At 39.8% G+C, this 24,760-nt stretch overlaps 3 non-coding genes across 3 annotated transcripts; 2 read left to right on the top strand and 1 right to left on the bottom strand.

The window, feature by feature from the left end:
- Positions 1-19,678: 19,678 nt before the first annotated feature.
- On the top strand, positions 19,679-19,751 carry TRNAR-UCU (transfer RNA arginine (anticodon UCU)). The gene has a single exon. It is a non-coding gene; the product is annotated as a tRNA-Arg (tRNA).
- Positions 19,752-23,128: 3,377 nt separating this feature from the next.
- Positions 23,129-23,201, top strand: TRNAR-UCU (transfer RNA arginine (anticodon UCU)). The gene has a single exon. It is a non-coding gene; the product is annotated as a tRNA-Arg (tRNA).
- Positions 23,202-24,069: 868 nt separating this feature from the next.
- On the bottom strand, positions 24,070-24,142 carry TRNAR-UCU (transfer RNA arginine (anticodon UCU)). Its single transcript has one exon. It is a non-coding gene; the product is annotated as a tRNA-Arg (tRNA).
- Positions 24,143-24,760: the final 618 nt, after the last annotated feature.

Below are 24,760 nucleotides of genomic sequence, written 5' to 3'. Positions count from 1 at the left end.
TAATCACCCTGGAATAGCCAGGGTGAATATCGTAAAATGGCCATTTTTTCTCAGAGTTCAGTTTAAAGGTTGTTTAATACTTAAGAGTTATGGATCTATGCCACGGAACTGCGCGACAGATCCTGGCCGAGTGAATAGGTGTGATGGAGAATGTTCGCTTTTGTGTGAGGCAGAGTGGGGTGTCATGCTAACAGAGGAAACGGCAGGGATAAACCGGTAGCGTGCAGCCGGTCCGTGATCGAAACCACTAATGCAAGGTTGCGTGAGGACAGTGGGTGAAGTGTACTGCCAGCTGACATGGATTTAGCTGCTGTTGGCGCGTTATCAAAGAGTGCACTTCGGATGTCGTGGGTGACAAGGCTGACTAAACCGGAAGTAACTCTTACAGACATAGTCAGGATCAATTAAGAGGAAAACGCTTAAAGCTCATATTTAAATAATCTTGTAGAGTTTGTGGAGATAAATCAGGAGTTCATTACGGGGTCATTACCAGTGAAGGTTGTAAGGGTTTCTTCAGAAAGAAGCCTTGCTGGTGTGGAGAGTTGTCAGTGCCCAAAGCAGAGGAATTGTAAGGCAGACTTAGCGAATATGAACAGGTGGCAGTAGTAGTGTGCAGAAATGTTTTTGCTCAGGGATGCTTGTAAAATTTTACATTCCAAACTTATTTGGAGGCAACCCGAATAATTAAATTCATCGGTCGTGAAGTGTCTAAATTGCGTGTGTTCTTTGGTCGATTTGCCTATTTTGCTGGAGGAAATAGCAAGGTTTTCTCCTTGAAACTGTGGCTATCTATGCCCGAGACTTTTCTCAGAAGCAGCAGATTAAATTCTTATTACCAAGCCAAACAGTCATTCAAAGCAGGAGAGAACACCTGCAGCAACGCACACCAGACCTCAACGGACATAGCCGTTCTCCGGCCACTCCCTTGTAAAGTGGGTGGAGATATCCCAATGATCTCAGTACTTATGTCAAATGGTACTGTGTACACTACCCAAACAACCGCGACTCCCTCAGTGTTCTCGTAGATAGTTCAGGATTGATCAACTACCCATTGCGAGGGTATTGGAAAATTCAAGTATTCTTACTGCCAGTATACTATACTAAAACAAGATAGTCTGCACTATCACCAATCTCCCACAATCAAATTTTTCCGGAGTTGTCCTGAAACTGACAGAGATCAGTGGTTAAAGTGGACAATAAAGAAACTGGATTGAGGTGCCTGTAAGTTTAAAGAAAGTACTGATTGAAAGAGGTAGGGAGTCTTTCGCTAATTCTCAAAGTTAGACACTGAATTGTCATAACAAATAACTGGCCTTAGGGCACATTGCCAACTAAGTTAAGCCCTCAGATAACTTGCAAGGTATAGCATATCCAATTAACGACAGCTTTACACAACTAGGACACTACCTCATTCTTTGGTCTGAGTGATTAATCCAGACAAGTCCGCTTGCATGGTCTTTTCATTAAACTAGATCCAATCATTCATTCACCCTACGCATGAATCATCAAAAGTTTGGCAAAACAATGACCTCTGGCTGATCTTCGACGCAAAGTTACTCTTCAGCGTCTGCGCCTTCAAATGAGCCAAAATCGCTGGATGGCGAAACATCTATACGTAAACTCTCTAGGGAGGAGGAAATAGTTTGCAACTTAAAGCCACTATATGCAGTGGAGTTTTGGTTGCTAAAATGGAAGTCAGTTACCTCTACAGCAGCGATGGTTACGGCTGTCTGAAAGGAGCGCCAGTGAGAAGATGGAACAGACGCCTAACCTTAACTGTGAAAGTGTTCACGGCAAAGGCCTTCGCCCCCAAACATCTGGGAGGGGTTCTGCTGGAGCGTTCCTCCTTCTGCGCCGAGAGGAAAGCCATAGTTCTGCTCTACCCACGTGAGACTGCACATAACTGAAAGATGTCTTCCCACACAGTGTTTACGATTATTCAAGCGCTGGACGTTGATCTGTACCGGTTTCACTGCGACTAACAGCACAGAAAGATCTTAAGCATATGATCTGCTTCCCACCCAGTAATGGGAGAGTTGATCCTACGTACAAAGACCGAAGTGGATGATACCATGGAAACCCTCTCGCTAAACCAACTTGAACCTCCTCTTACAACAGGCACGCGGAGCCTTTATCTGGTATAGTACAATACTCTAAACATCAGATTAACTGCCAGTACAACTTGCTTCAAATCCAATCTAAGTCAAACGTCAATAAAGAGAACTTCAAATGGGAGGAAACACTTGAAGTTATCTTCAACCAGGTATATAAAAATAGATTCAATTTTGAAACTCTTGCATTAATTGGTAAAATCTCTACCAACTGCCCGTAGACGCTCCAGTATATTGAAGTTGATGGGCAAACCCCTGCTCTAGTCCAAGTAAAATGCCTTCAAGAACAAGCAAAAAAGCACCTCTTCAGAAAATGGAAGACTGAAGATCCATCCAATTATATTCAATATAAACAAGCTAGAGAATTGAAATTACTTCAATAATTTCATGAACCACATATCAATACGCATGAAGTGTGTCTGAAATGGGACGAAAACCTGAACTTCAATTTCGGACATTTAAGGAAGAAAACGTATGCAACACTTCATGACCTTGCCACCAATTCGGCAGGCACAAAGCGGAAAACAAGATAGCATGATGTTTTAATAGAAATTCAAATGAATAAGGCGAGCGGTTGGTGTGAAATATCCAGACAACACAATGTTCTCCACAAGTATTGCTCATCCATGAAGTTGAAACGCAGGATCGACTTTCCCATCCGTAGTTTTAACAAATTTCTCTACCAGTATGCTTAAGCTATGTCAGTCATAAATCAGTTTGATAAGACCGGTCCCAAACTTGGCAACGCAGGAATGTTTCAAGGTTAATTAAACCACTTATATTCAACGTAGATCAGGATACTTGTTTTTCTAAAATTTTAGTTTAGCAATTAGTGGCTCAAACAGAACAACCAGCCAATGCATCGCCTGCAAAACCTAGCTCTTCAACTTCATCATCATACCTGTGATGGGAATAATAAGTCCTACGTCTTCTGGTTTGACTCCCAACTGAACTAGAAAAGATTCTTATGCTACAAGAATAAGTAGAAGCTCGAGATTTCAGTTCATTAGAACTGATTTGCAAGGAGGAAGTGGTGGTCCTTCAGGTTCTTGGGAGGGATGATTCTGCTCCTTTTTTTCAGATGTCTCCTGATATTCCAATCATATTGGATTACAAAGGCAAGAGTGGATATGGATGCTTTAGTTGGAATTCTAATGGGCCTGGCTCAACTAAACTGAGCAGAATTAACTCTTAAACACTTATCGATAACTTAGAATTAGATAAATTATTTGCTTATGCTACTAATGAATGGCAATAGGACATAAGGAATCAACTCAAATTTATTTGGAGGTTTAGGACAATATTCTTTTATACAGCTTTTTCAAGGAATCAGTGATCAGTTTTGGATGCCCATAGAAATCAGAAAAGATGGGCAGATAGTAAGAGGTTTGCAAGGTGGTGCGAATTCATTCACCACATCAACAGCTATGGCTTGTTTAGAACTAAAAAATCGGATAGTACGGACTATTCAGAGTGCAGCAGAATTTGTAAAATCTACTGCACTTAGAATGGAGCTTAAAAGCCCAACATCAGATACAAAGATGACGAAATCTCAGCCTGTTGAGATCCGAGAAGACATGGCTACAGCATGTACTGTTGCTAGAGAGACGAGATGATACAGCACGGATTGTTGCTCCTGTGGTCACAGAAGAACAAAGTGACCGGAGTTGGTGTACCGAGACAAATTCTCTTGTGTAGTTAAACCTATTATACTAACAAAGACTTCAGTTGTTGGGTGGGGTGATCAATCCGTTGGTTCATCATGCTCGTACGAAACATTTGATAAGTGCAGAACTGATCTTAATCAGTTTCAGTGATTGAGAAGTAGTGAAATTAATGTAAAGGGCCTCTGCGTACGTGTATTCAGAGACTGTAGGAAAAATAAGTATAATTTCACTTTTCAGGGCAACAAGGGATTTGTGAAATTTTCTAAATTAAACAAAGATTTAGTTTTTATAATTTTATTGCCAAGATGTTGACTAGCATTCATAGTCCTTGATGCTGAAACACTGATATTTGAACGTTGCTTCTTAATTTACTGAAATATCAGTATTTTTGAATAAATGGACTTCCTTAATAAAAAGGAATCTCCCACCGGACTTAATAAATTAAGATGCTTCATACCTATCGTCTCTCCACGCCTCTTAGATTTTGTCTTCTGCCCCGGTAAGCAAAGAGTGTCATGCGAATACTTCGCCACGTTTCTCAAGAAAATTTCCTTGACTATCGTCACTGGAGTGTTGGCGTTTCAGTCTACCCAGAGACTGAAGCGTCAGAACTTTCAATGATACGTTAAAGCCATCACTAAAGCCCAAAAGTATAGAAGTTCAGGATCAAGACAATGCTCATTTGTTTTAGAAAAATGCTCTGTTAACAAGGAATTTGTACCTTGTAGGGGACGGAGAGTCAATGCTGCGTTTTGTACAGGTGCTTCAAAGACTATTGAGAGAAAGGCATTCCGCACCTGTTGTGAAGACACTTCTAACGAAGCGTGGCAATGCCTAGCTTAACCATCCACCTTGCTCTTCCGATTAGCACCAGCGGACTTCTTTCCCAATGAAGAATCTGCCTTCTAAAGGATTTCAAGAACAGAAAAGCAAACTGCTGAAGTGAACACCACCTTTTTCGATACCATCGCTGACGCCTTTCAGAAGGGCGTCATAAGTACCACCAATAGTGATGGTTACTTTGAATAAAGTAAAAAATTGCACCAATCCAGAACTCTGACATTTAGCGTCTGTTGAATAGACATGGACTGTAGATAAAGTTGATTTTATGTTACTATGTTTAGATGAGTGCTTTGTGTTACCTATGCGATTTCCAGAAAAATTCTGGTTTGTCTTCAACAAATGGTGCTAATGACAACTTTAATATGCAGACGTATTGTTAGTGTGACCTGTAGCATTGTCCCAGTGAATTTTTACTGGGAAGAGAAAGATGCTCAACTTTGGAGATTTTACCTGCCAATGAGGTAATCGTAATATGGTGGGGAAAGACTGTTCGCAATTCCGCTATGAAAATTCTTGAAGACCACCAGCGCCAGTTAAGATCCATCTTTGTTCAGAGATGGAAAACATTAATGTTTCTTGACAGTCTCCAGGCAGGCGCGGTAGAGCAGAATTTTGCTCTTAGCCGAAAAAGGGTAGATTTCATGAGGAGTCTTAAGTTCAGGGCTTTTTCTAAGTCACCTATGCAAACGCAGGTAAATAATTACGTAGGTCATTTCACGATTAGATCTCGATCAGTGCATTTCGACAGGTCTTTTACGTAAACTTACTCCAAAAGATCCGCGGGGGTTGGCGAGCAAAGCTCCCTAGTATATTAAATTAGACAAGCACTTCGTGGAGAAGTACAGTAAAAATAATTCAGAAGTAAAGGTCCAGCCAGAACAGTAATATGCACGTGCATGACTGTCCAGATTTTCATTGGCACACATCCAATCTTTCCCCAATAAGTGCAATTGTCTAATTTAGTCATGGAAGACTAGGATTTTTAATGGGTGGGTGCAGCTTTCCAATGCGGGCCTGGAAACGCTGTCGACAATGTTAGCCATTATGGCAATGTTAGCCATAATTTTCTCAATGCGTTTCCTCTTTCACCTTTGGGTTGAAAGTAAAGAGTACCCTTCCTTTAGGTGCAAGGATGACACTAAAGAGAAGATGAAGAGTATAGGAAACTTGATGGGCGAAAAAATTCAAACCAGAGGGAACGCATGTATCTGGTACAATACACTTATTGGCCCTATTAGATAGGACTGTGTCCCACTGCAGCACCCATGAAGAGACGTCATGGGTTATCTCCGTGAATACGGCTACCTAGCCAGCCGATTTGACAAACACCGGACAAGTTGAACACTGTCAGATTCTCACCCGCATCCTTTTCTACTAAAAGGAAAGTTCTCTAGAATGTTACCGATTTGTTAGACACGGTGCAGCTGCTGGGGAGGTGACTGCACAGTCTTGTGCAAAGGTAAGATCTTGTACCTAGCGCGAGTACAAGTGGAATCTTACTAGATCGAATGCCGGATCGTTATGTTGTGGAGACAGAACATAAGTTTAAGATTATGAGGGAACATACTTGAGCAATACAGCATAGGAAGTCTGTGACTGAGCATTTCTGGGAGGAGGAAGATTAAATTTTCTGTCGATTCTATCATCGTTGATCGGTCGCATAGGTATTGGCACCGGAAGTGCCTCGAGAAATTGCGGATTTGTTCTTTGGGACAATCCCATCAAATAGGAGTCAGTATTCATTCAGTCTTTGAGACCATAATTGGTGAACGGAATGAAGTTTCGTCTGTTACGCTCCAGAGTCATGTCTGGTCTCGATGAGCGTTTGGAGGATAATTCCACATCCTCCTTTAGTAACACGGGCCACGATCTTTTAAGTGCTGTAACAGTCAATTTGTCAGAGCAACTTGACTCACGTAGCTTCCTTAAAGGCTACGATGTTGCTTTTAATTTGTTTTAAAGTTTAGGTATTCTAAACCTATCGCTTCCAACTTTACAGTGTACTTTTATTTTTGAAAATAAATTTATCGAGGGTTATTTTTTATTATTTCATTTATAAAATTGTGTACGGTTGGTGTATTGAACTGCAATTAGGAGTCAGTTATTGGGTGGCATAAGAAGCTGGCTTTAAATTGAAGTTTTTGCCAATACATTTTTAAATAATTGTCACATGCCAAATTATGCCCTGCATGTTTCATGGAGGATTCTAACAAGTTTGTTAATGGCTAGAAGGAATCAGCGAGTATGCTACAAGGAAAGGAATCTGAATAACGTCAATGAGAATAAAGGTGGAGAGTTGGAGCTTTCATCACCAAAAAATAAAAATTTAAGTGTTTTGACTATGGCAGGATCCCTGGGAATAAAGCAGAACAGAAGCTTGGATTCATCCAAAAAACTTAGGGTCACCGATGCACAACTGTCAAATTTGGAGGTTTAGGACAATATTCTTTTATACAGCTTTTTCAAGGAATCCGTGATCGGTTTTGGATGCCCATAGAAATCAGAAAAGATGGGCAGATAGTAAGAGGTTTGCAAGGTGGTGCGAATTCATTCACCACAGCAACAGCTATGGCTTGTTTAGAACTAAAAAAGCTAATAGTACGGACTATTCAGAGTGCACCAGAATTTGTAAAGTCTACTGCACTTAGAATGGGGCTTAAAAGGCCAAAATCAGATACAAAGATAAAGAATTTGGTGCGTGTTGGTGACTGATTCAGCCTTTAATTCTGCTTGCATAGAAAGCAAGTTGCTATCTATATGCAGATTTTTTCTTGCTGCTAAGAGGATTTTAGTTGCTTATCTTGTTTCAGTTTTTTCACATCCTTTCATTCTAGACCAGACACTTTCCTTCCTGCTAAAATAGCAGTTGAGAATATTTAGAATAAAATATTCTGAAATCGTTAATCAAAAGGAATAAATTAAAGGGAACAGAATGCGAGCCTTACTACCTTATCCCCACTTCTACTCTAGCATGTGGCAGAACTTCTGCAATATTTTATTATATACTAATTGTTCTTAATTAGAAGCCCACACTCCTTTAAGGGAGTCTGGCCTTCTAAACCGGCAGTTTTAAACTGACTGCCCGCCATCTCAAAGAATAATCTAAGACACTTTCCATCCTAGTACTGGAGATGGTATCAGGATTTTAATCCTAGTTTAGTCTTTCCAATCCAGAGACTGGAAAAGAAAGACAGGATAAAAAGAACAAGTTCAAATAGGCCAGAAATAAGGTGGTTTTCACACTATTCTCATTCAAGATTCATACTTCGGCTATGTTCAATTCCCATAGCCAACCGTCACTCATTCTCATGGAGTCGTGCTGGGGAAACCCCCAAGGGGTTACCTGGAGTAGGCCTGCCCTGCCCCAGGACAACCACCCTCCACCTTTCCATTCATCGGGTGGTCCCTTAATTGGTGAGCACCCTCCTTAGTTGAGCAGAGATCATGTCTCCTTTAGTTTACCCTGATCTGGAAAAAATGAACCCTGCTCACTAAATTATACTATTTGTAAACTAAATAAAAAAAACTTAGTTATAACCTACCTACCCTATCTTAACCTAAAGATTACTTTTATCACTTCCCCATCTACTTTATAGACCTACACCATTTGTCAAATTATCTCCCCAGTTTTGTTTTCTGTCAACAAAAACTCCCTAAAGAAAGCCACGATTGTGGCTCAAACCCCAACTGTCCTTCCCTCTCAGGCACCATTTTTTGTACTTTACAAATGATATTTGGACTCATTTGTTACGAGGAACGCTAGTTTCTTCTTCCAATCATAAGGGGGCGAAAATTCAAATATAAAACCTGGTTTGCCGACAGTATTCATTCTAAAATGAATACTTCCCACAATTCCAAAACGTCCAGCCGATGCATGTTTTACTGTATCAAAATTCCCACGAAAACAGCATAATCCAATGACTTGCATCACTGTTTTTATTCAAAATTTAATTTGTTCATTCTCACTGGAATGAGCCCAAAATCGATCCGCCTGCTATATCACATCTTGACAGAACCTCCCATATCATGGATGTTGGAGAACATCTTGCCTGTGTCTAACCATCCTGGTCTATTCAGTACCTTTCAATTTGTTTACCAATTTCCAGTATTGGTTTTTAAGTTGTCCAAATTCTCGACTGGTATGCCCTCGTTGCAATAAATCATTTGCCATTCTAATTGTTTTACAGCTAGCTGGTCAGTGGCCCTTTCTGGTATGGAGCACGGAAAAATCTGTTCTATTGCCAAAAAATAGCGTTAATTCCAATGTTAAGACCAAGGTCTTTCAGTTATTCACAACTATATGCATAATAAAGCCATTTTAAATGCTGAAATCTCGCAACTCCCTGTTTTTTCAACGTCAGGATCCTTTAAATTTCTGGCATCAGTCATTCCAAGAGAATGGAAAACATTCAGTGCAATCATTCTTGTACCTATTCCCATGAAAAACAATGTACAAGAGGGCTTGTAACACTTCGTCCTTGGGCGAAACTAAATGTTTCCTTTACATCTAGGTGACAGTTAAGTTCCATTCGTCTAGCTTTTCCTTGCATATCCTAATCAGCTGGACCACTATGAAAAAACCCCTAATCTTTATTTCATCTGTAATTACCCTACAAGCTGTTCCCTCCATTTATGATCCAGCCCAACACTGATAAAACATGTCTACTATAAAATCTTTCCTTCTATTAACTGTTTCTTTCCGTAACTTCTGGCTTCTTTGCGAGAAGTCACCATGGGAATAATGATTAACCAAGTCCCGTGGCTAACAGCAATGCCGTGTAAGTAGCTCAGCAAATTACAAACTGTTACTTGTTGCATTCCAAAGAAGTTGCTTAATTCTGACAATTTTGGATATGATGATACAGTCTTAAGTCGATATACACCGGAGACACTCATTCTTTGAAGTGTCCAAATTTAATAGCTTCCACTTCGTACAAAAGTGACACCACAGAACACTTACTAGCCATTACTTCTTAAAGCGTCCAACTGCAGAATCAAATAAGCTTTCCTTCACAAATACTAACAATACTGATTTACGATCTGGGGGAAAATCAGCGTTCGAGACACCTCAAACCGGAGAAAAATGGGCACTGGTCTGGGAGATTTCACCAATAACATTAGTTATCGGTGGAGTTCCTAAGGGTTTGGTGCTGGATCCATTTTCTCTCAGGTTAGAGTCTGTCTCGAACGCCTATTGGCCCTAGATCGTAAGTCAGTACTATTAATGTTAGTATTGAGGACAAATTAAAAAGCCCATAATTCTTTACCAGGTACATAAAGTGGTCTGCCACTTTCATATTTAAGTGGCATCGGCAGGCGTTAAACGTTTAATTTTAATGTTTTTATTTTATTAAAAATTTTAATATCGGTTACTGAAAGTATTGGTCTTTAATGATCAAAGTAGGATATAATTTAAATTGGAGAGTTCGACTAAATACACCACCATGTCTAGTTCCGTTACGTGTAGCATTTATCGAAAGATAAATATGCCCAAGTTAGAATGTTTTCATAAATGTGCAGAACTCTTTTCCAGCCTCAGTTTACATATAGGCGACCGATGTAAAAAAATTCAATCTGAAAACCCCAGGTGACTTGAAACCAGATGCGTTTTCGAATTAACGCATTTCCCAGTTCCTGAAAGTATTTCAAAACTTGTTTTCAAATTTCTTAGCTTTCCAACGATATGCTATACGTTCACATTATTCCGCGAGGAAGATTTCCTCGATTACATGTTCATATTTTCCACTATCCTGGAAAAACTAGTCCACTTTTCAGAGGTGGAGTTTCTCTAGTATAGAGCCATATATACAATGAGCTGGCATAAAGCCAGCTAGTTATACACTAGACTCCAATCCCACACGTACTTAGAATTGTTTAAAAGCTTCCAATATGTCACTTGGAGTGCTTTTTAATATTTCGCCCTGCTTTTAAGAAGAGAGGGCAGTTTGGTTTGCCTCAATACATGGTTCTCATTTTTAGAGAACTTGCCTCTGCTAAGTCATCTTTGAATTTTCATATCAATTTCTTCAATACCCTGCTCATCCCAATGTTGTGGTAATAAGTTGGGTTAGTTTAGTAAATGATTCATTTTTGCCCCCTTGAACAATCTTCCTCTCCTTTTAAAAAACTTCAAATGTTTAACTTCAGCTCGTCTCCTTGCATATTAGGAACTTTGTCAATATCTCCTGTACCTCTGAATACTCAATTTGTAATAATTTAATTAAGTCAAGTTCCCGGTCCACATTTAACAGGGTTAAATTAACAGTTAATTTTACCATTTATGATCTGTAATTACATCGTACATTTAATTGTCACTTTCTCAAGCAATTTAAACGTCATATTCTGGATCCCCGTCCCCCTCGAAGCCAGGTTTCCATTGCTTCAGTGGATTATTCAATCTCTGAAATAAACCCCTTCAGCACATTTATTTCAATACAGAAATTCCGTTCTGTGTGTCGGGTTCCACCTATTTATCCATGATAGGATTTGAAACGCAGCTGCAGCCATTACAATCCACTGCTCATACTAAATCTTTTCAAGTCCTTAAGAAACCGTACCCGTTCTCTTGTATCATTGTGTGCATATACGTTAATGCAAGGTTTGTCTCCCACCCCAATCAATATTTCATATTCTGCCTTCCATATCTCTTCGTAAATAATGAAGAATTTAAGACCGTCTGGTCCATTGCAATTCGCAATCCCTCGCTCTGCGGGTACCACAGCTCCAATAGGATTGTGCACTTGAATAGCACAATTAAAATTGCACTACATCTTGAAAGGATAAAAAATGAATTCCCACACCAAAGTTGCTTACAAGTTAAGCTCATTCCACGAATGAATAACGTTCCAACTGTAACGACTTGACTAAGGCTAGCCAACAAGTTTAAATCTCCTATTCTACCCAACCCTTAATATTACTAATGAAATATTGAGCCCAACGAAAGCGAGTCAGTTCATTTTCTTCGTCTATTACTTGATTTTGTAAGAGAAAGTCCCAAAGAATGCTTAAAAACTCTCCTGACCCTCTTCTAAAGCCGTAATAGGAGATTTACTCCTATCTTGTTTAGCCTTCCTCTCCTGATCATAAATATGATCTACATGGTGGAGAACAATAATTATTTCTCTTGATGTCCTCTTTTATACCCCTTAATCGTTTTGCTAATTTTCTTTTCTCCTAATTAAATCTTCCTGTTCTTGCACTGCTCATTTTAAATGAGCAGTCTCGTTTCTACATCCATCTATTGATTCCCCACTCTAAGTAAGGAAAGAGTCCACTGCCTGTGGACTGGAATGTGTCTCCAGCTGCGGAAGATAAAACCCGATCTAATTCTACTTTATCATTATTCAAGGCTGAATTTTGATACTCTTTACTCCCAATTGCATCTACAAAATATCTTAAAGGCAACTGGCTTTGGATTAGCCTTGCATTTTGCGAAGACGTGTCCAGGCAATGGTCAGTTAAAACTGAATTCGAGCTTAAATATGATCCTTGCCTCCACATCGAAGGCCTTTTTTTTAAGTCCTTTGTAATTAAAGACTTATTTGTACCCTACTATAACCATCATGTACCACTTGTTTCATTTTCATTGAAAGTCCATAATTCTGGACACTCTTCAAATGGTTAAAACCTTTCTACCCTTATTTTCTAATTCTTTTGTTAGCATACTACGCATTTTCAAAGGATGGTTTCTCAATTATTCCATCTTCTAAGATGGACTTGGATGAATTTTTTTAAACCTCTTAATAATTACCTTTAATTTCGATGTCCTTAACAAGGCCTCGCCTATTTGCAAAATGGAGTCCATGCAACCGCTTAATAGCTATTATAGAAGTTAAACCTGCAACTATTTCTCTAACGGAAATAGTTTTTTGTAAAAGAAATTTTAACGTTCTTTCTCTATAAAAAGAGACTCGTGGTTGTAAACTGTACTATACCAAATAAAAAACCTAACCCCACATTACCTTGTACGGTAGTGCAAGTAGGAATCCTCAACCACTGATTTAAATAGTACTTGCAGAATAAAAATCTATCAAACTTATATACAACGAAACGATCTCACCAAACGGAAATCCCAACGAAATTTGCAGGCACTTTAGCTCTCAGACAGCACAGTTTCAAAGCTTGTTGAAGATACGACTATCGCACTAAGCAAACCAAAAAAGAAACGGGAATGAAGTGATGTGGTTGCAACCCGTGTTTTTATTGGCATGAATAATTAGCATAATGCGCGACTCTGTAAGGTGGCACATCGATTTCTATTGGATACTCAGAATTTGCATGCCAGGATGCGTGTAATATCAAATATTCGCCTTCAGCGACACTGTTCACAACAAAATATTCACGAAAAACATTTTATTGTGTTAGTTTTGTCGAGCAGTGCATTTAAAAATCGAGGTTAGTTTTGTGGCTAACCTTAACGTCCCCTCTCAATTTTTTTTCTTCCTCTGGAGTGGACCTCAAAGAGTTTCTTCTTCTTTTTTTGTCTTATACTCTGAGACCACAGGTGTCCCATCTACTGGAACTGGCTCACCTTCCTGTGGTGTGGACGAGTACCCAGAATCATCTGTCCAGGTGACTGATGTTTCTGGGTAGCCAAGCGACCAAAACACAACAACAGAACACATCTGGCCTTTTTACAGTGGTACTGTTCTTCACAGAGAGAAACTGACGTTCTAGGAGCCGCCCCCTTACATAAACACATGTGCACGTTACCGTTTTGTTTACAAAATAATGAGAGGAATAACCTCGATATATGCATGATATGATATCTTCGTCGTACGCAGGAGTATTTAGAAACCTCAGCCCAATCTGGATTATGGCAGCGACAAGAAGCTATAATGCGCCTACACAATCTGGTATAGGTGTATTATAGAATCTCCCTGATCTTGAGAGGGACATACAGGTAATTGACAAAAAGTGGAAACACGAACGCAAAATCACTAATATGGTGTTGGACCGCCACGTGAGTCCAGTACTTCCTGTATACATCGTGACATAGAGTCCACCAGTGTTTGAAGATCAGCAGGAAGGATAGGATACCATTCACCCACAAGAAACGTAATCAATTACTGTTTGTTAGATGGAGATGGAAAATGCTGCCTCTGACATCGTTCCAGAACTTCCCATATATTTTCTGTCCGGTACAGATCTGTGACTTCGATTGCCATGGTGTGTGAAAAAGTTCAGTCTCATGCTTCTCAAACCATTAGGTGGTCACCCAGTGTTTGAGGAGCATGGTTTGTGGATTGGAGCATTGCTATCCTGAAAGACTGGTCTCTTCATGAAAGAAATGCTTGACCACTGGATGAAGATGATCACCCAGGACAACTAAATAGCGAATGGCAACAGTGAAATTGTCTCAGTGAATCTTTACTGAGAATAGTAATTATGCTCAAAAATTTGATGAAGATGGTTGGGGGGGGGTAACTTGCTAATTGAAGTAATGGTAACATGGTCGGGAAGGCGAAGGTTCGCAAATTCTCCAATGAAAACTCTTCCGGACCATCATCAGCGCCAGTTAAGACCCATATCTTTGTTCACAGAGGAATAGTAGGGAGATACAAGACATTTAAATGTCTTGTCACATAATTGCTTGTTCAAATTTGATTGGCACAATTATTTATTTATTTTTTGTTTTTTAGGGTATTCATGTAATCTTCCTTCCTCCTCCCCCAACACCATTTATGCGATTGGCTGTTATCATGGTTTTATATTTTTTCGCTATTCAAGCTAAATTTGATCAGCAGTTATTTGGCTTTACCCATCTTTACATTAATGAATTCCTCGCTCCTATGGGATGCTCTCATCATGGTAGTAACTATCACAAAAAACAATAAATGTTTATCTGTTTAAATTGTTGTTGCGCCATCTTCAAGCTTCAAAGCAAACATTTCACTCTTGTGTGTAACCATTTTTCGTTTTGCTTTCTTTAATCCTTGATTTTTTTCTAGTGTTCTTCTGACGAGATCAACATTGAACTTGCGCTTTTCTTCTTTTATGAGCATTCTTATGGTCTTGCACATTTTGACATAGTCTAAGTTGTTTCTTGTGTTTCGTTAGAATATTAGGGTTTAAAAGAAACTGTAAAGGTTTGACAGGTAGGATGTCAAACTTATGGATTAGTAGTTGACCATTGCACTATAAGGACTAATCTGAAATGGCAGCGTGCCAATGCTTTTGACTACATTTTGGAACTAACAGAATTGATACTTGGCTTGAAGCCCTCGTGGGTAGCATAGTTGGTAGAATCGCCGTCTTCCTCACACCGCGTGGAAAAGATGTTCGAGTGTTATCAATGATGTGAGGAATTATGGGCCTTTTTCACAACGTGGCTGTGTTAGTCGGTCTCAGGCGAAGGTAGCATGGTTTTTTCTCCCGGAAACTCTGGTCTTTCGTTCAGCAAACGCATGCAATTTAGAGATAGCATAAATGGAGCAATATGGCCTTGTTGCCGATGCTCCTAAAACCCTATTACAACAACTTCGCTTGAACTTGTGTATTCCATCCATGATTCGTTATAGCACACCCCATCTAACACAACTAACAACTTAACAGCGTTATTCTAGATTCGACATGGTTCATATGGAAATCAGAAGAAGAAGCTATTTTGATTTTGATAAATAATTTTGGGCAAAGGATCTTTTCTCATGTGAAAACTTCGAGTTCGCTGTGTTTAAGTTATGGTATCTATCCAAGTACAAGTACTGCAGTAGTTGCCCTGTGAGTAGAACAGTTGGTTGAATCGCTGTCCTCCCCACACCGGGTGGAAAAGATCTGAGTTAGAGTCCCGTCGATGAGGGCAGGAATATTTATGGGCCTTTTTCACAACATGGCTAAGTTAGTTGTTCTCAGGCGTGGGTAGCATGGTTTGGTTTTTCGTCCAGTAAACAGAAAACCGACCTCGGAACACCCAAATGGGACTGTTATGCAACAAACCATTGATCTGTAAAGAAATGAGAGTTGTAAAATTGTATATACGAGGGTTTTTTTTCTTAATAATCGTGAAAGGGAATGAGATGAAACGCGGTGGACAGATAGCCCCGTTTATAACGTTCAAAAAGACCGCTAGTGCGGTGTTGCAGTACTCTCGCCTCACAGCAGATTCCAGTTGCAAAATGGTGGCTACCGTGCGAGTGTGGTCCAAAACAGGTGTTCGTGAAGTTATTCGCTTTTTGCAATCAAAAGGGTCTTCACCAAGTGACATTCAAAAGGTGGTGACAAAGAAGCAGGTGAGTTTTTGGTGCAATGAATTTAAAGCGGGCCGTGTTGACATTGAAGATCAACATCGGGCGGGCAGGCCCTCATCGAGAAGACAGCAGACAACATTTCGCGAATTAAGGGCATCGTTCTTGTAAACAGGCGAGTGAGACTGCGTGAAATTGCACAAACAGTGAACGTGAGTAAGTCGACTGTTCACGATGTCATTGACTTTCGAAAGGTGTGCTGCCGCTGGGTGCCCCGACAATTGTCAGAGGACAAAGCAAAACGCATGGGGATGTGTCTGGAGAACATGTTACGATATAGCGACGAAGGAAAGAATTTTCTCGCTTGCATAGTCACAGCAGACGAAACGTGGGCTCATCACTTTACCCAGGAGAGCAAACAGAACTCCATGACCTGGAAACATCCACAATATCCTGTGAGCCAAAAATTCAAAACTGTTCCGAGTATCCGAAAAGTCATGGCCACAGTGTTCTGGGATGGCCAAGGCGGATTTCTTGCCGATGGGAGGAACAATCAATGCACAACTTTACTGTGCAACGTTGGAAAAACTGAAAGCCAACATTTGACGCAAACGACCAGGACTCCTGACAAGCGGCGTGATTTTGTTGCACGACAAAGCAACTCAACACACTGCCCACACCACTCGTGACTGGTTGCGCCGTAATCGTTGGGAAACTCTGTCACATCCCCCCCTACAGACTTCCATTTGTTCGGCCCTCTGAAAAAACACCTTTCAGGAAAGCATTTCACCACGAATGAGGAAGTTCATCAGGCTATGCGATGTTGGTTACTGCGTGTGGACATGGACTTCTTTAGTACTGGTATTGATAAACTGATCCATCGTTGGGACAAGTGCATCAATCAAACTGGAGACTGTGGAGAAGTAGTGCATGTTCACTTATTTCTTGATGTGTAATTTCAATTTCGTATTATTAAACATCATCGAGAGAAAAAATGTGTTACCTTACTTTTCGGAAACCCTTCGTACTAGGTGTGATCAAAACATTCAGGGACTCAGTTTATATTTCGGAAATGAAGAAGTTACCAGCTATTCGGATAGATCTCGTCAGATGTTACCAGCTATTCGGATAGATCTCATCGATTCCAACTCTTCTGCAACTTCTTTAAGCATTCCTGATAAGCTTCTTTTGGAATTCCTAACAGTTCTGGTGTCATGGTCTGAATACTTTCCAAAGTCGTTGCAAATCAAGGTCTCTGTGATCTTCCAAGGAAGCCTCCTTGGAAGGTCACAGAGACTAAGCTTTGGAAAAAAAAAAACAAAAAAACGGATGCATCAATCACGTAACAGTCCCAAATCTTGTTTTAAAATTAACTGACATGTTCTAAAAAATATTAAATTCTTGTGCTGCTTTCTCTGATAGTTTAAAGGTCGAACACCGGCGATGGAAACATTGGTGTGTAAAGTTTGAGAGTGGCCAGTGTGAGAATCATTTGCGACGAACAAGAGACTCTCGTTAAACTTTGCGGATCACTGAGAAGACTTTGAAAGACACAAGCCATCTTTCCAGAAAGCTGTTTTTTGTAAATTCGTGGGACACAAAATGTGATGCAAATTTGCTGCTCAATAAAACCAGCCAATTTAAAATGCCACGAAACTGAAAGAACTATTCGACGCGCGCCAACTGAGATTTAATGGAGATAAGAAAAAGTGATTCGTGTGGTACGATGTACAGATAAGTCACCGAAAATGTAGCAACATGGAGCAATTCGCTAAGACGCAGTAGTAGGGTCCCAAAATCCAAAAGCGCCTTGGGGCCCTAAGTGATTTAAATGGGCCTATGGTTTGAAGAAATATTTTTTTGCGACATAAGTGTGATATCATATAAATCTGACACACCAAATTAAAAACCTTCCCACCAAGTACTTTGTGCTTGACTTCACTGTATTCTAGGGCTTTCGAAGCCCTGGAAGATAGTTAAATAAATGAAGACCAATAAAATCTTTATTATTTGATTAAGCATTGGTTAACTGTTAGCTAATTTCGCAATTCAAAATCGAAACAGCATACATGACTTAAGACTGCATAATTTTTTTTTCAATAGTTTGCATTTTATTTATTTTAGATTTATATTATTTATATACACTGAGTGGACAGAAATCATGGGATACCTACCTAGTAATGGGTAGTCCCACCTTTCGCTTAGATAAGGGCAGTCACATGGCGAGGCATTGAGTCCACTAGTTCACGAAAGTGTTTCACAGGTATTTCCATCCATGTGTTGCTGCACGAATCACATAATTCCATCGCATTCCTGGGTGGAGAATCCAAAGCTCTAACGGACTTTTCCACAGCATCCCAAAGATGCTCCAAGGGTTCATGTTCGGTGAATGGAGAGACCATTCACGATAGCAAAATCTGTGGACTGCTCTTCAAACCATGTTCTAGTCACCACGGCTCTGTGAAGAGGCGCATTGTCCTACTGGAAGAGTTCATTGCCCTGTGGGTGCACAATGACCATGAAGGGATGCGGATGGCCTGCAACGATGGACACGTAACCTGGACCGTTCAGAGATGTGTACAGACGTACCAGAGGTCCCAACATGTGCCAGATGAACACGCCCCAGACCATTACCAACCTTCCACTTTTCTAAACAGTTCCTTGTTCATATGATGGATGCATAGCTTCCTGCGGTTTCCTCCATATACACACCCTCCCGTCCTATGCCGTGTACCTATATACTTGTGAAGCGGTGGATTCGTCCACTAGTGGGAAGGATGACAGCGTCGCTTTCCCCAGGAACCAGGTATCCTATGAATTCTGTCCTTTCAGTGTACATATGTGTCTTTTCGAGAAAATATTGGTAGTTAAGTCTTCAACAACAGATGGTGCTACTGACAGTACTTTTTATAAATTCGATATCTTACAAAAATTTAAAGCAGTTTGTATCATTTGAATTTGCCTGTTCCTCTGTAAAGGTTCATGGGATTCGTGTGCAGATATTTAATTTAAAGCTCACAAACCTGTGTAAAACAGAAAATTTGACCCTCTTAATCCACCTCACTCTTCTGACTTCCTATTTTGATATGCCTCAGATCTGTCAATACCATTCTATCCATTTCTCTCCGTATAGTGCTGCCCTCTCTTGACAAGAAATGTTTACGTTAGTCAACATTTAATTTGCTTTTCCAAATAGCAAAGGTTGGTAGATTGGTTGGAGATTGGTAGATTGGTTGGAGATTGGAAGATTGGTTGAGCTTCTCGAAAGGGTCCAAAGACGACTGCTCAAGGTAAGAGTCCGATTATGTGGGCTACAGATCTTGGTAAGCAGGCATCTCGGAGGTGACCTGGTTGAGGTATATGAGGCACTGAGCGGGATCAGTTAAATTAATGAAGATGAAATTTTCATTATTATAAAGAATTGCAGAACTAGGGCCCACAAATTAAAATTACAAGGGTTGAGGTTTAGATTAAATTGTAGGAAGTTTTCTTTTAGCCAGTGAATCGTTGATTGCTGGAACAAGCTGCCCTCGCAAGTAGTTGAGGCTGACAGTTTGAACAAATTTAAAGGTCAACTGGACTAGTGTTTTTTTTTCTTACTTTGCATACTGCTTCTATGTTGTTTGTCAATCAAGATTTCATCTGTTTGGTTGTAGGTTCTAACATCGGGAAATAATTTTAAAGTCTGCATTACGTCTAATAAAGTCTAATTCTTCATGTAGTTTTTGTAATTAAAAAAAAAAACAAAAACAGAACAGGATGGACTGGGTTTCTAATTTTCTTCACCGAGTTTTGGCTTCAAATAATAAAGAACCAACTCGTGGAAACCATCAAATTAAATTGCACTATCAATACCACACCATATCAGTCACGTGTCCTTGTAGCGCAGTGGATAGCGCGTTGGACTTCTAATCCAAAGGTCGTGGGTTCGACTCTCACCAAGGATGGCAGTTTTTTTTTTTTTCCCCCCCTTCATTAATTCTTCCTTTTTTAAATCAAATGTTTTCAATCATGTTTATGGAAATGTTTGGTAACTTGGAAAGCTTATTATTAAGACAATTTTGAAATGTCTTTTGCAATAATCTTCAAGTATGGAGACCGCACCTAAAAAAAGACATCGAGCTTCTCGAAAGGATTCGAATACGGGTAACTCGCCTCGTGCGTTCGGCAAAAGGACGTCCATATGAGGAAAGACTTCGAATATGTGGGTTGTACAGCTTAGAAACTAAGCACTTTAGAGGAGACTGATTGAGGTTTTTAAGACTCTGAGACACAAAAGTAATATGAATGAGGACGAAATTTTCACGGTTATAAATGATTCTAGAACTAGGGGCCTTAAATTCAAGTTACGGGGGAAGATGTTTAGACTGGATTGCAGGAAGTTTTATTTTAGCCAGCGAGTTATAAGTTACTGCAATAAGTTACCTACATGGGTGGTTGAGGCTGACAGTCTGGGGAAATTCAAAGGTCAGCTGGATAGTTACCTACGAGACGAGAGAGAAATTAATAGGTTGTCTATTTTCTTTTTTTTTTATTATTTATTAAGTATTTATTTTATTTCATTTTATTATTATTATTATTATTATTATTATTCCTTTATTCTATTTGTTATTTGGCTGGTGCAGCATAAGCCGTCGGCTTCCTTGCACCATATGGCCATTACTAATACTAAATACTTCTTCATCTACCACTTTACATACCAATGTCGTTTTTCGCATCCATTTCGAATTGCAACTCGTGTGTATCAACCATAGAAGTAGCAGTTCAAACCAAGAAATGAACGTTAATGGGTAAATTAATTAACCTTTATAATATTCAACTGCCTATTAATTAACTTTCAATTTTCGTGATAATGTTCAAAATTAAGAGTTGTAAATTAGCTGTCTTCTAAAATTAATTGAATTATCACAGCCCTTTCCACATTGATAAATGCAAGTGATCAACAGTACCCAATAGCCTGATTTGAAAAAAAGATCATCAAGTAGATGATCGACAGAACCATTCTTCAATAGGCACTAAAGTTCCATCACTGTACTCTATTATATTAGGCTTGGGGGGGGGGGAACAAAGGGTTTTGATTTGCGAAGCGCTTTATTTATTTATTTTTTTTAGAATCAAAGCAGTTGCTGACCGGTGTATAAACTTCCTTTGCAAGATGGCACGAAATCAATCCACTCGAGAATAAACTTCCTTATTTTGTTTCAAACCGATATTATTCGTGGATGGGTTAATTTTGACAAACATCCCTAACGAAAGTAAACGCATTCCTGATGGAAGTCGAACCTACGACAGTTAAAAGTCCAACGCGCTAACCACTGTGCTACAGGGACTGACATTATCCCTTTTCCAGCTATTACAACTAAATCCATTGAGTTATGAACCATGGTGAAAATGAAACTAATAATCTAACTTCACTTCAAGAAGTTAGGGGGGGAGGTCCGATGATCGGGGTGGCCAAGATGACCAAGAAAGGCTGATGACCCGTTCATCTGTAAAGCGTTGCCTTAGCAATCTGAATCCAACAGATTATCAAGCAAGTATTTCAAAAAGGACATAAAGCCAATTTGGCATGAATTGGTCAAAGTTGAAATTAAAGTATCTGTATGTAGAGGGCTCTGGAGCGAGTTCTAAGGATCGTACTGAAGAGAAATTTGGATAACAGGTACAATAAAGAATGTGCCCGCCATTTATTCGAAAAAAATTATATTAGTTTCAAAATTTGTCACTACATGGCGCTGTGGCAATACAAATCACTTGAACAGCACTACAATTGTTCAATATGTCCTCCATTTTGGTCAACAACAGTTTCCATTCGAAGAACAACGTTTTCTACAGCAGAACGTAACATGTCAACTGTAATAGCCAGTACATGACGTCTAATGCTGTCCTTCAGATCTGCCAGAGTTTGATATCCTTCCCGATACACCTGGTTCTTCAAAAAACCCCACAACCAGAAGTCGCATGGGGTGAGGTCCGGTGATCGGGGTGGCCAAGATGACCAAGAAAGGCTGATGACCCGTTCGTCTGTAAAGCGTTGCCGTAGCAATCTTTCGACACAACGGTGAATGTGGGGTGGCGCACCATCTTGCATGAATATAGTATCCTGAAGGCACCCACGTTGTTGCAGCTCTGGTATTGCGAAATTTGCCAACATTTCATAATATCGCTGTCCAGTGACGGAACAGATGCGGGGTCCAGTCGGTGTTACCTGTTCAAAAAATATGGCCCAATCAAGAATGTGGCCGTAAACCAACACCACACTGTCACTTTTGGAGAATGCAACAGGACCTCTTGGATAACTCGAGGGTTTTCTGTTGCCTAAATGCGACGGTTGTGCGTATTCACTTGTCCATTTAAGAAGAAGTGGGCTTCATCACTGCAAAGGATGTTCCATGGTCAAGTGATATCCACTGTCATTCACGCCAGAAACTGAAGTGCTTATGTGAAACGAATATCTGCATCACCATGCTTTAGCTGCTGTAGCATGTGCATCTTGTAAGGATAGTACCGCAACACCTGACGCATTACTAGCCTTACATTGGAATACGGCATGTCCGCTTCACGAGAAACAGCTGGCACACTTGCAATACCACATGGGGATTGACTTGATAAATCCACGACAGCTATAGCCACATCCTTAACACGAGAGGAGTCGACTCGTTTTCGACCTCTACCTGGTTGAACACCAAGATGTCCTGTCCTGTCGCTTCAAATTTCGCAATCAATTGGTGGACAGCACAAACACCACGCCTTCTGACTCCCGAATTCTGTGATAGCCGCAGCTGCATTGCTGCTGTTCTGATAGTACAGCTTCACTAATAGCGCCTTTTCCTGCAACGTTGTTGGCATTGCTGATGTAGTGCAGGCGAACGTCTACTGTATGATTCTGAAGAGACTGCTTTGCTTTTATACAGTACAGTAGAGCTGAGTAGTGGCGCTGTGGCAATAACTTACGATTATCCAAATAAAATAAGTTATTTGCATAATCGTAACTAAGATAGTTACGCGCCATACAGTAATAAATTTTGTAACTAATTTTTTTTCCAATAAATGGCGAGCGCATTCTTTATTGTACCTGTTGTCCAAATTTCTCTTCAGTATGAGCCTTAGAACTCGCTCCAGAGCCCTCTACATAGGGATACTTTAATCTTAACAACCCTGTACAAACGCCATAATAACGGAACAGTCCATCAGATAATACAAATTTGTACAATGCTGTGTATGGACTTCTTAAAATGGATGCTGTCGAATTATCAGGTTCACTTTCACCATGCTTCATAATTTGATGAATTTAGATGTTATAGGCAAGTCGTGATTAGCATCAGTCCCTGTAGCGCAGTGGATAGCGCGTTGGACTTCTAATCCAAATGCCGTGGGCTCCATTCTCATCAGGGACGGAGTTGTTTATGTTCGCTAGGGATGTTGATGTTCCATTTCCTACTTGTTCATTCACTCCTCTCGCTGTCACTATGTTTGTCAAAATTAACCGACCCACGAATAATATCATTGAAAACAAAGTATGGAAGTTTTAGATTCTGGAGTGGATTGCTTTCGTGCCATCCACCAAAGGAAATTCATACACCGGTCAGCAATGCTTTGATGCTGAAATTCCTTTTATTATGTTCCTTTTTATTAAAACCAAAAATCAAAAGCGATTGGTGGAAATTAAAATTTCATATTAGGTAGGGGCCTCGTATATTATTAAGGCAATTTTCAGGATTTAATCTACCCCTACCTCTTGAAAATTAAATCTCTTCGAAAATTAAATCCCTTTGTTTTCCCCCTCCACCGAAGCCTAATCTAATAGATTACAATGATTGACTGAAGTTTAGTGCCTATTGAAGGATGATTCTGTCGGTCATCTACTTGATGACCGACAGAATCACCTGAATTTAGAAATGCGTAAGGATGGGAAGGGCTGTGATCATTCAAATAATTTTATGAGACAGCTGATTTACCACTCTTAATTTAGAACACTATCATGGAAATTGAAAGTTAAGTATTAGGCAGTTGAATATAAAGGTTAATTAATTTACCCATTAACGTTCATTTCTTAGTTTGAACTGTTTCTTCTATGGTAGATAGACGACGAGTTGCAATTCAAAATGGACGCGAAAAGCAACATTGGTATGTGAAGTGCTTTATGAGGAAGTAAGATAGAGATTATTCTAAAAGACGTTTTCTAAAGTATCTTAATAATCAACATTCCAGGTTACCAAATACTTCGATCAACATGATTGAAAAGAGTTGATCAGGAAAAAAAAACATCCTTGGTGGGAGTCGAACCCACGACCTTTGGATTAGAAGTCCAACGCGCTATCCACTGCGCTACAAGGACATGGGATTGAATTTGCTACTTGTAATATTGATCATGTAATTTAATTTGATGTTCTGTCCGAGTTGGGGCTTTATTATTTGAAGTCACAAGACTCGGTGAAGAGAATTAGAAAAAAGAAAATAAAATTTTCTTTGTAATAGGCAGCTAAAAGAAAACTTCCTATAATCAACCCCAATAATTTGAATTTACGACCCCTACCTCTTGAATTCTTTATAACTGTGAGCAGTTCACCTTCATTTATTTTACTAATCCCTCTCAGAGCCTTATAAAACTCATCAGGTCACTTCTAAGGTACATGGTTGCCACGATCTGTAGCCTACATAGTCGGAATCTTTCCTCGTTCGGTTGTACTTTTGCTGATATCTCGATTCCAGCTGCTCCTCTTTGAACCTTTCAAGAAGCTCAATGTCTTTTTTTTAGATGAGGTCTCCGTACTTGAAGTTTCCACCTCAAGCCATCAAAACAATAAAGGATTACACAAGGTTCGCGGTGAGCGAAGGCTGCAGCGCGTTGTACGGGGACAGTTGACATCGCAATATAATATGGAGAAGGCAAGAACAATAGCTCTAATGACGATGCAGTGCACACTGTGACGCATTGGGTTCCACAGCAGACGAC

Source organism: Mastigoproctus giganteus, chromosome 1, assembly GCF_048544385.1.
Source record: "Mastigoproctus giganteus isolate SK-2022 chromosome 1, ASM4854438v1, whole genome shotgun sequence".
NCBI lineage: Eukaryota > Metazoa > Arthropoda > Arachnida > Uropygi > Thelyphonidae > Mastigoproctus > Mastigoproctus giganteus.
This window is presented reverse-complemented; position numbering and strand designations above follow the sequence as displayed.